This window comes from Neofelis nebulosa, chromosome X (genome assembly GCF_028018385.1).
Source record: "Neofelis nebulosa isolate mNeoNeb1 chromosome X, mNeoNeb1.pri, whole genome shotgun sequence".
In the NCBI taxonomy this organism is placed as follows: Eukaryota; Metazoa; Chordata; class Mammalia; order Carnivora; family Felidae; genus Neofelis; species Neofelis nebulosa.
In genome coordinates, this window is record NC_080800.1 from 50,353,626 (window position 1) to 50,366,493 (window position 12,868).

The window sequence follows — 12,868 nt, forward strand, 5'->3', positions numbered from 1 at the left end:
GTCTCTGCACCTCCTACCTCCTCTCTCTTTCTGGTTTTGTAGTTTGTTCTGTTAGTCCTCAGATTGATCTCTTGGGCATTCAGAATGATTTTTTTTTTTTGCCTGTGTTTGAGGGAAGAGGCAACCCTAGGGTCCTCCTACTCCTCTGCCATCTTAGACCCTCTCCAATCATGGTACTTGTCTTTGACTGACTCATTTAATTTAGCATAACTCGTTCTAGCTCCATTCATATCATTTCAAGTGGCAGGATATCATATATATATATATATATATGTATATATATAAATGCTACATATATATTATGATGTTTATACCAGCTTTCTCTAATATAGTCAAATTATGCAACATATCCATTCATCTGTTTATAGACATGGGGTATTTCCATAATTTGACCATATTAGAGAAAGCTGGTATAAACATTATATTAGATAAAGCTTCTATCCCCTTAAATTCATATTTATGTATTCCTTGGATAAATACCTAGTAGTCCAATTGCTGGATCATATGCTAGTTCTATTTTTTCACTTTTTGAGCAATCTCCAAAGTGTTTTTCACAGTGGTTGCACCAGTTTCCATTCCCAGCAACAGTGCAAGAAGGTTCCCCTTTCTCCTCATCCTGCCAACACCTGTGTTTCTTAGGTTGCTAATTTTAGCCCTTCTGACAGCTGTGAGGTAACATCTCAGTATACTTTGATTTGTATTTCCCTGATGATGAGTGTTATAGATCATCTTTTAGTGTGCTTATTGGCCAGTTGGATGTTTTCTTCGGAAAAATGTCTATTCATGTCCTCTTCCCATTCTTAGGGTGGATTACTCATCTTTTGGGTGTTGAATCTTGTAAGTTCTTTCTACATTTTGGATACTAACCCATTATGAGGTAACATCATTTGCAAATATCTTTTCCCATTCCATACATTGCCTTTTAGCTTTGTTGATTGTTTCCTTCACTGTACAGAAGCATTTTATTTTGATCAAGTCCCAACAGTTCATTTTGCATTTGTTTCCTTTGGCTTAGGAGACGTATCTAGAAAGAAATTGTTACAGTGGTTACTGCCTGTATTCTCTTCGAGGATTTTGATTATTTTGTTTCTCACATTTAGATCTTTAATCCAATTTGAATTTGTTTTCATGTATGGTGTAAGAAACTGGTCCATTTTCATTCATTTCCACGTTGCTATCCAGATTTTCCAACACAATTTATTAAAAAGACTGTCTTTTTTCCATTGGATATTCTTTCCTGCTTTGTTGAAGACTAATAGTGGATTCATTTCTGAGTTTTCTCTTCTCTTCCATTGATCTGTGTGTCTATTTTTTGCCAGTGCCATACTGTTTTTATTTATTTATTTTCTTTTGTTTTTCCAAGTTTTTGTTTCAACTCCAGCTAGTTAACATACAGTGTAATGTTAGTTTCAGGTGTAGAATTTAGTTATTCATCACTTACCTACAACCTCCGCTGTTCATCACAAGTGCCCTCTTTAATCTCCATCACCTGTTTAACCCATCCCCTTGCCCACATCCCTTCCAGTAACCTTCAGTTTGTTCTCTATAGTTAAGAGTCTGTTTCTTGGTTTGCCTGTCTTTTCCCCTCCCCATGCTCATCTGGGATTTTTTTTTCTTAAATTCTATATATGAGTAAAATTATATGGTATTTGTCTTTCTATGACTAAGTTATTTTGCTTAGCATAATACTCTCTAGCTCTATTTTTGTCATTGCAAATGGCAAGATTTAATTCTTTTTTTTTTTTTTTTTTTTTTTACATTTTTTATTTATTTTTGGGACAGAGAGAGACAGAGCATGAACGGGGGAGGGGCAGAGAGAGAGGGAGACACAGAATCGGAAACAGGCTCCAGGCTCCGAGCCATCAGCCCAGAGCCTGACGCGGGGCTCGAACTCACGGACCGCGAGATCGTGACCTGGCTGAAGTCGGACGCTTAACCGACTGCGCCACCCAGGCGCCCCTAGATTTAATTCTTTTTTATGACTGAGCACAATATCTTTGTATGTATATACCGCATCTTCCCTAGCCATTCATCACTCGATGGACATTTAATATCTTTCTATAATGTGTCTATTGTAGATAATGCAGCTAGGGGTGCATATATCCCTTAGAATTATTCTATTTGTATCCTTTGGGTAAATACCTAGTAGGGTAATTGCTGGAATGCAGAGTAGTTCTATTTTCAACTTTCTGAGAAAGGTGAGCCCTCTTACACTGTTTGTGGGAATGGAAACTGTTGCATCCACCTTGGAAAACAGTTTGGAAGTTTCACAAAATATTAAAAATATTTAAATAAAAACTTGAGAAAAAACAGTTCTGGACTGGTATCATAGTGTTCTTTGCTCTTTAAATGACTGATGTTCCTTTCTAAGCTACATTTAGGAGTATGGATCTGAACATTTTTTTTAGGTTCCCAATTGGTGGGGGAAATATTTTCAGAATCATAGATTTTTAGAAAAGTATGTGGCCAGAATTTATTTAGTCCAACTTCTTTTCCAATGCACTATTTCCTGGCAGTTGATTAGCCATTATTTGCCAAAATTTTTCTGCCTTTTCCCCCTAGTTCTACCATTTGGAAACTTACAGAATAAGTCTAATGTTATTTCCAAAAGCTACCTTCCACAACATTGAAATTATTCTCATTTACACCAGGCTATGAATATTGGAGGTTTTTTTTTTTTACTGTACTTCATATAAAATGTTTTCTTTTATCATCCTGATCACCCCATATAGACACATTTCACATAATCACTGTGCAGTACACAAAAATGTGCTCTGAGTTGTACACAACTTTGTATAGAAAATGTTCTTAACCATAAATTGTATCTGAATTACATGCAGATATTTTGAAAACATACAAACCTGAGCTATCCCTTCAAGAGATCCAGATTTAATGGCTTTGTAAATGAGCCAGGATGCATAATTTGAACATTTTTTCCAAGTAATTTTGCTATTCAATCACAATTAAGGAATCACTGGTGTAACAGAACTCCTTTCATACGACACAGAAATGTTGATTATATAGACCAATGTCTGTAGGTACAACAGTGTGACTTGGAAATTTGGAAGTGGAAAAGGCCACAGGTACCTAAAGGGAATGTGCTTTTGGGTTATTTGTATATGAGTTTTGGGTGACTGGAACAGTAAGTAGGGCTATATGCACAGAGGAGCGAAGAGAGGTAGTCTTGTAAAAAAAGCATGAAAAATATGTACAAAGAGAAGCTGATAAAAGCAATTGAGAAATTGTCATAATGGCCTCTCAGTTTCTGGTTCTTGCCCCATTCTGAGACCCAGCTTAACTCTAACCCATGGGTTTACTAATACTCTCCAGAATATTAGTATGTGATTGTCCCTTTTGGAATACATTAACCAGAGTTGGTTTCTAATACTTGCAAATAAATATTCTTGAATTAAATTTCCACGATCTTCAGATCCTGGGAAAGTTGATGTTAGAGTGCTTGGCACTGACACCTTCTGTGGCAACTTGAGGCCTCAATCATAGAGAAAATAAGTAATAAAAGACAGAGTTGTAAATTATATACCACACCATTGAAGTATTTTTAGGGGTAAGTTAAATATAAGTACACTCTACAATTGTCCATGTGAAATTTTATCATTTAAATTTAAGCATTTTACTTCAAATGCAACCTACTGATAGTAACAAACATCAGTGCTTACTAAAGTCAGTTTAAGTTACACCTCCAATGTTACAGTTTATTGCTGTCTTCTGCTTTAAAGGATGTCTTCCAAAAACAAGCAACATAAGACAATGGATGCCATAAAGGTGTGAAATTTCAGAGGAAGCAGCTCAGCAGATGAGCTGCAACAGAAATCCTTTTTGTATAAAGGTTTCTTTTTTTAATATGAAATTTATTGTCAAATTGGTTTCCATACAACACCCAGTGCTCATCTATGCAGGAAAGTAGGTTCTTTGTGCTGCCAAAAAGTTTGTGAAAGGAAAATATGGAATGGAAGTAGTTCTTTCCAGAACACATGGGGACACAGGAGAGATCTTGAATTTACTTAGATTCAGCAATTAATAAGTCATGGATAAAAATTAACTTTCAAATCAGTTATGAGTGAAAGGTGCTTATAAGTTGGGATAAAAGAGCAAAACTCTCAAGTCATATATCCTCAATCTTCTGAAACGTATTTGTTCTCCTTTAGGATTTTCTTGAACATTGGATGCATACAGAAAGCAAAATTTCAGCCTCTTCTGATCTATATGAGGAAAGGAAAAATGCTAATGTTCAACATCTATTATACTTGCTTCAAATTGACCTTTGAAATCTCACTAACAAAGCGAGAATGACAACTTCATACTATGCTATTCTTCCACATATTCCAGCATACCACCTAAAATTCCCATGAATAAAAATTTGCCATTCAAGCAGATATCAAAGTTTCTAAATGTCTACAGCTGAGTCTTTTCCTGTTTTAACTATGTTTAAATGTTTATTTTTGGGAGAGAGAGAGTGCAAGCAGGAGAGGAGCAGAGAGAAGGAGACACATAATCAGAAGGAGGCTCCAGACTCTGAGCTGCGCTGTCAGCACAGAGCCTGATGTGGGGCTTGAACTCACAGAGTGTGAGATCATGACCCGAGCTGAAGCCAGACGCTTGACCGACAGAGCCACCCAGGCATCCCGAGTCTTTTCCTGTTTTACCCATATAATGCTAGAGTCAGTAAAAGGGGCCCTAGTCATTCTGTAGAAATCAGTTCATGTTTCACTTTCTCCACAGAAAATCCTCTCTTATACTTCAAGTGTGAATTAGACACGCCTCCTCAGTTCTTGAAAATACCTGCAGACATACTATATCAATATAGACTGTTAGCTGAGAGTAAAAATTATTCCATAGTTATCTAAACCTAATATATTGAGATTATTTAATCATGAAAGGGTGCTGAAATTTGTCATACGGATTTTTCTGCATCCATTGTGATGATCATATGATTTTTTTATTCTTCATTATTCTCTTTATTTTTCATTCTTTTGAAGTGGCCTATCACACTGATAGCTGTATGTATCTTTGTATCTTAGGATAAAACAATCTTGATTATCATGTATGAGTCTTTAGAGGTTCTGTTTAATTCAATTTGCTCTATTTTGCTGATAATTTTTGTATCTGATTCATCAGAGATACTAGTCTGTAATTTTCTTTTACTCTCCTTGTCTGGCTTTGGAATCAAGGTAATTCCACATAAAATGAGTTCAGAAGTATGTCCTACTCTTCAATTTTTGGAAGAATTCGAAAATGAATTGTATTCATTCCTCTTTAAAATTTTGATACCATTTACCAGTGAAGCCATCTGGTACTGACTCTTCATTAATGAGAAGTTTGTGACTTGTGATGCACTCTCCTTATTAATTATTGGTTTCTTCAGATTTTCTATTTCTTTTTTTTTAATTCACAACTACCATTTATTTTGTTCTCTGAGATAAATTAGCATCTGTACAATTTTTAAAATGGAAAAACACTATAGTTATAGCCTTAGGAAAGTGCAAATAAGAAGAAACCAGAAAAGACCCAAATAACCAAAGTACCATTGAAAAAGAAAACTAAAGCTAGAGACATAGCAATAGTAGACTTCAAGCTATATTACAAAGCTTCAATAATTAAGACAGTATGGTACTGGCACAGAAGCAGACACATAGGTCAATGAAACAGAATATAGACACAGAAATGGACCCACAAATGTATGGCCAAGTATCTTTGACAAAGCAGTAAAGAATACCAAATGGATAAAAGTTTCTTTAGCAAACTGTATTGGGAATACTGGAAGGGACATGCAGAAGAATGAAACTGGATAACTTTCTCAAACCATACACAAAAATAAATTCAAAATGGATGAAAGACCTAAATGTAAGACAAGAGACAGAAAACCATCAAAATACTAGAGGAGAAAACAGTAAACAACTTCTTTGACTTCAGATACAGCAACTTCTTACTAGACACATCTCTGGAAGCAAGGAAAACAAAAGCAAAAAGGAAATATTGAGACCTCATCAAGATAAAAAGCTTCTGCATAGTGAAGGAATCAACAAAACTAAAAGGCAACTGATAGAATGGAAGAAGATATCGGCAAATGACATATAGGATAAAGGATACTATCCTTTGGATACTAATCCAAAATCGAAAAAGAACTTATCAAACTCAACACCAAACAAAAAACAAACAAACAAACAAACAAAAAACCCACAAGTAATCCAGTGAAGAAATGGGCAAAAGACATGAACACTTTTCTAAAGAAGACATCCAGAAGACTAACAAACACATGAAAAGATGCTCAACATCGTTCATCAGCAGTGAAGTACAAGTGAAGATACCACAATGAGATACCACCTCATGCCACGCAGAATGGCTAAAATCAACAACTCAGGCAACAACAGATGCTGGTGAGATTATGGAGAAAGAGGATCTCTTTTGTACTGCTGGTAGGAATGAAAACTGGTGCAGCCACTCTGAAAAACAGTATGAAGGTTCCTCAACAAATTAAAAATAGAACAACACTATGACCCAGAAATTGCACAACTAGGTATTTATCCAAGGGATACAGGTGTGCTCTTTCAAAGCGGTACATGTACCCCAATGTTTATAACAGCACCATCAACAATACCCAAAGTATCAAAGAGTCCAAATGTCCATCAATGGATGCATGGATAAAGAAGATGTTTTATATATACACACACACACAAACACACACACAATAGATTACTACTTGGAAATCAAAAAGAATGAAATCTTGCCATTTGCAACTACGTGGATGGCACTAGAACTAAGCAAAATTAGTCAGGGAAAGACAAATATCATATGACAACTTTAAGACAAAGAGATGAACATAAGGGAAAGGAAGCAAAAATAATATAAAAACAAAGAGGGGGAAAAACAAAAGAGACTCTTAAATGCAGAGAACAGAGTCTGATCTAGAGAAGATGGTGGCTTAGGAAGATGCTGGTCTTACCGCATCCTGCTGATCACTTAGATTCCACCCGCATCTGCCTAAATAACCCAGAAAATCGCCAGAAGACTAGCAGAATGGACTCTCTGGAGCCAAGCATAGAAAAGAGGCCCACGGAAGAGGGTAGGAAGGGGGGAGAGGTGGTGCACACTACATGGACTGGCAGGAGGGAGCTGGGGCAGTGGAGGGGCAGCCTGCCTGGCAAGGCAGAGCCCCCGAGTCTGACTATCAAAAGCAGAGGGACCAGACTGTGTGAGTTCTGACAGCCATAGGGACTTAACGTCTGGAATGTTATAAGTCAACAGCTCTGCTCAGAGAGCGGGAGGGCTAGAGGACACCAGGAGGGAGAGGTGTTGAGCCCTGGAACACAGAGCTCAGCTCGATGGGGAACAAAGGCAATGGCCAACATTATCTACCTCACCCATCCCCCAACCTAAATCCCAAAGGGAACCAGTTACCATCACCGAACTTGCTTGCACCATGCAAACAACCAACACTGCTTCTGTGGATCGATCCCTCTGACAGGTCTGCCTGCCTCCCTCCAGGTCCTGCAGGGCCCCTCCCACAGGGGACCACCAATGGCAAAGTGAGCTAAACCTGCCCCTCCCACCCCTGTGCACCTTGGGGATCCACCCTGGCTAATACGCCAGATACCATAGAAGCAAAACCACAAGCCTGGAAGTGTGCAAGTAGCCCAGACAGGGTCCACAACACTCCACAGTGAGTCCTGCCCCAGGGAGAGGGGAAGATAAGTACACACAAGTCTGACTGTGGCCCCGCCTACCAACACAACTTACACCAGACAGCACAGGGGAAGTGCTCTGAAGTTCTGCGCAACTCCAGGGACTATCCAAAATGAAGAAATGGAAAAACTTTCCTCAAAAGAAACTCCAGGAAGTAGCGACAGTTAACAAATTGATCAAAATCGATTTAAGCAATATAATGGAACAAGAATTTAGAAGAATAGTCATAAAATTAATCGCTGGGCTTGAAAAAAGTATCGAGGACAGCAGAGAATTTATTGATACAGAGATCAAGGAACTAAGAAACAGTCATGAGGAGCTAAAAAATGCTATAAATGAGGTGCAAAATAAAATGGAGGCAACCACAGTTCTGACTGAAGAGGCAGAGGAGAGAATAGGTGAATTAGAAGATAAAATTATGGGAAAAAAAGGAAGCTGAAACAGAGAGAAAAAAATCCAGGTGTATGATGGGAGAATTAGAGAACTAAGTGATTCAATGAAATGGAACAATATCCATATAATAGAAATTCCAGAAGAGGAAAAGAGAAAGGGGCTGAAAGTGTACTTGAACAAATCATAGCTGAAAACTTCCCTGATCTGGGGAAGGAAAAAGGCATTGAAATCCGAGAGACACAGAGAACTCCCTTCAGACATAACTTGAATTGATCTTCTGCACAACATATCATCGTGAAACTGGAAAAATACAAGGATAAAGAGAAAATTCTGAAAGCACTTAGGGATAAACAAGCTCTAACATATAAAGGGGGCAGGCCAGAAAGGAATGGCAGGAAATCTTCAATGTGATGAACAGAAAAAAAAAATATGCAGCTGAGAATCCTTTATCCAGCAAGTCTGTCATTTAGAATAGAAGGGAAGATAAAGGTCTTCCAAAAAAAAAAAACCTGAAGGAATTCATCACCACTAAACCAGCCCTACAAGACATCCTAAGGGGGATTCTGTGAGTGAAATGTTGCAAGGACCACAAAGGACCAGAGACATCACTACAAGCATGAAACCTACAGACATCACAATGACTTTAAACCCATATCTTTCTATAATAACACTGAATGTAAATGGACTAAATGCTCCAACCAAAAGACAGGGTATCAGAATGGATAAAAAAAAAAAACAAGACTCATCTATTTGCTGTCTACAAGAGACTCATTTTAGACTTGAGGACACCTTCAAATTGAAAGTGAGGGGATGGAGAACTATTTAACTATCATACTTCTGGAACTCAAAAGAAAGCTGCAGTAGCCATACTTACATCAGACAAACTAGACTTTAAATTAAAGGCTGTAACAAGAGATGAAGAAGGACATTATATAATAATTACAGGGTCTCCCATCAGGAAGAGATAACAATTATAAATGTCTATGAGCCAAATACTGGAGCCCTCAAATATATATAACAATCACAAATATAAGCAACCTTATTGATAAGAATGTGGTAATTGCAGGGGACTTTCATACTCCACTTACAACAATGGATACATCATCTAGACACAGGATCAATGAAGAAACAAGGGCCCTGAATGATACATTGGATCAGATGGACTTGACAGATATATTTAGAACTCTGCATCCCAAAGCAACAACATATACTTTCTTCTCGAGTGCACATGGAACATTCTCCAAGATAGATCACATACTGGGTCACAAAACAGACCTTCATAAGTATACAAGAATTGAGATCATACCATGCATACGTTCAGACCACAATGCTATGAAGCTTCAAATCAACGACAGGAAAAAAGTCTGGAAAACCTCCAAAAGCATGGAGGTTAAAGAACACCCTACTAAATAATGAATGGGTCAACCAGTCAATTAGAGAAGAAATTAAAAAATATATGGAAACAAATGAAAATGGAAAGGCAACAACCCAAACAATTTGGGATGCAGCGAAGGCAGTCCTGAGAGGAAAATACATTGCAATCCAGGCCTATCTCCAGAAACAAAAAAAATCCCAAATACAAAATCTAACAGCACACCTAAAAGAACAAGAAGCCGAAGAGCGAAGACACCTGAAACCCAGCAGGATGAAAGAAATATTGAAGATCAGAACAGAAATAAACAATAGAGAATCCAAAACACTGTAGAGCAGATCAATGAAACCAACAGTTGCTTTTTCGAAAAAATAAGCAAAATTCATAAATCTCTAGCCACGCTTCTTAAGAAGAAAAGAGAGTGGACCCAAATAGATAAAATAATGAGTGAAAATGGAATTATTACAACCAATCCCTCAGAAATACAAGCGATTATCAGGGAATACTATGAAAAATTATATGCCAACAAAGTGGACAACCTGGAAGAAATGGACAAATTCCTAAACACCCACACACTTCCAAAACTCAAATGGGAAGAAATAGAAAATTTGAACAGACACATAACCAGTGACGAAATTGAATCAGGTATCAAAAATCTCCCAAAAAACAAGAGTCGTGGACCACTTGGCTTCCCTGGGGAATTCTACCTGACATTTAAGCACAGATAATACCTGTCCTTCTCAAGCTGTTCCAAAAAATAGAAAGGGAAAGAAAACTTCCAGACTGATTCTATGAAGCCAACATTACTTTGATTTCCAAACCAGACAGTGACCAGAAAAAAGATAACTATGGGCCAATATCCCTGATGAATATGGACGCAAAAATTCTCTAAGATACTAGCAAATCGAATTAAACAGTATGTAAAAATAATTATACACCATGATCAAGTGGGATTCACTCCTAGGCTGCAGGGTTGGTTCAACATTCACAAATCCATCAATGTGATACATCACATCAATGAAAGAAAAGATAACCATATGATCCTGTCAATCGATGCAGAAAAAGCATTTGACAAAATTCAGCATCCTTTCTTAATAAAAACCCTCGAGAAAGTCAGGATAGAAGGAACATACTTAAACATCATAAAAGCCATTTATGAAAAGCCCACAGCTAATATCATCCTCAATGGGGAAAAACTAAGAGCTTTCCCCCTGAGATCAGGGACATGACAGGGATGTCCACTCTCACCCCTGTTGTTTAACATAGTGTTGGAAGTTCTAGCATCAGCAATAAGAAAACAAAATGAAATTAAATGCATCAAAATTGGCAAAGATGATATCAAACTTTCACCATTTGCAGATGACGTGATACTCTACATATAAAACCCAACTGACTCCACGAATAGTCTGCTAGAACTAATACATGCATTCAGCAAAATTGCAGGATAGAAAATCAATGTACAGAAATCAGTGGCATTTTTATACACCAATAATCAAGCAACAGAAAGAGAAATAAAGAAACTGACCCATGCACAATTGCACCAAAAATCATAAAATACCTAGGAATAAACCTAGCCAAAGATGTAAAAGATCTGTATGCTGAAAACTATAGAAAGCTTATGAAGGAAATTGAAGAAGATATTAAAAACTGGAAAACCGGGGGCCCCAGGGTGGTTCAGTCGGTTGAGCGTCCGACTTTGGCTCAGGTCATGAGCTCACAGCTCATGAGTCTGAGCCCCGCGTCAGGCTCTGTACTGACAGCTCAGAGCCTGGAGCCTGCTTCTGCTTCTGTGTCTCCTTCTCTCTCTGCCCCTAACCCACTCGCATTCTGTCTCTGTCTCTGTCTCTGTCAAAAATAAATAAGCACTTAAAAAAATAAAAATAAATAAATAAAAAATGGAAAAACATTCCATGCTCATGGATTGGAAGAATAAATATTGTTAAAACGTCAATACTACCCAAAGCTATCTATACATTCAATGCAATCCCAATCAACATTGCACCAGCATTCTTCTCAAAGCTAGAACAAGCAATCCTAAAATTTGTATGGAACCACAAAAGGCCCCAAATAGCCAAAGTAATGTTGAAGAAGAAGACCAAAGCCAGAGACATCACAATCCCAGACTTTAGTTTCTGCTACAAAGCTATAATCATCAAGACAGCATGCTATTGGCACAAAAACAGACACATAGACCAATGGAATAGAATAGAAACCCCAGAACTCGACCCACAAAAGTATGGCCAACTAATCTTTGACAAAGCAGGAAGAAATATCCAATGGAAAAAAGACAGTCTCTTTAACAAATGGTGCTGGGAGAACTGGACAGCAACATGCAGTAGAATGAAACTAGACCACTTTCTTACACCATTCAGAAAGATATACTCACAATGGAAGAAGGGCCTGAATGAGAGACAGGAAACCATCAAAACCCTAGAGGAGAAAGCAGGAGAAAACCTCTCTGACCTTAGCCACAGCAATTTCTTACTTGACATATTTCCAAAGGCAAGGGAATTAAAAGCAAAAAAAAAAAAAAAACTATTGAGACCTCATGAAGATTAAAAGCTTCTGCACTGCAAATGAAATAACAAAATTAAAAGGCAACCAATGGAATGGGAAAAGATATTTGCAAATGACATATCGGACAAAGGGCTAGTATCCAAAATCTATAAAGAACTCAACAAATGCCACACCCAAAAAACAAATAATCTAGTGAAGAAATGGGCAGAAAACATGAATAGACTCTTCTCTAAAGAAGACATCCAGATGGCCAACAGGCACATGAAAAGATGCTCAATGTTGCTCCTCATCAGGGAAATACAAATCAAAACCACACTCAGATACCACCTCATGCCACTCAGAGTGCCTAAAATGAACAAATCAAGAGACTATAGGTGCTGGCGAGGATGTGGAGTAATGGGAACCATCTTGCACTTTTGGTGGTAATGCGAACTGGTGCAGCCTCTCTAGAAAACAGTGTGGAGGTTCCTCAAAAAATTAAAAATAGATCTACCCTATGACCCAGCAATAGCACTGCTAGGAGATTACCCAAGGGATACAGGAGTATTTATGCATAGGGGCACTTGTACCCCAATGTTTTAGCAGCACTTTCAACAATAGCCAAATTATGGAAAGAGCCTAAATGTCCACCAACTGATGAATGGATAAAGAAATTGTGGTTTATATACACAATGGAATACTATGTGGCAATGAGAAAGAATGAAATATGGCTTTTTGCAGCAACGTGGATGGAACTGGAGAGTGTTATGCTAAGTGAAATAAGTCATACACAGAAAGACAATTACCATATGTTTTCACTCTTATGTGGATCCTGAGAAACTTAACAGAAGACCATGGGGGAGGGGAAGAAAAAAAAAGAGGTTAGAGAGAGTGGGAGCCAAAACA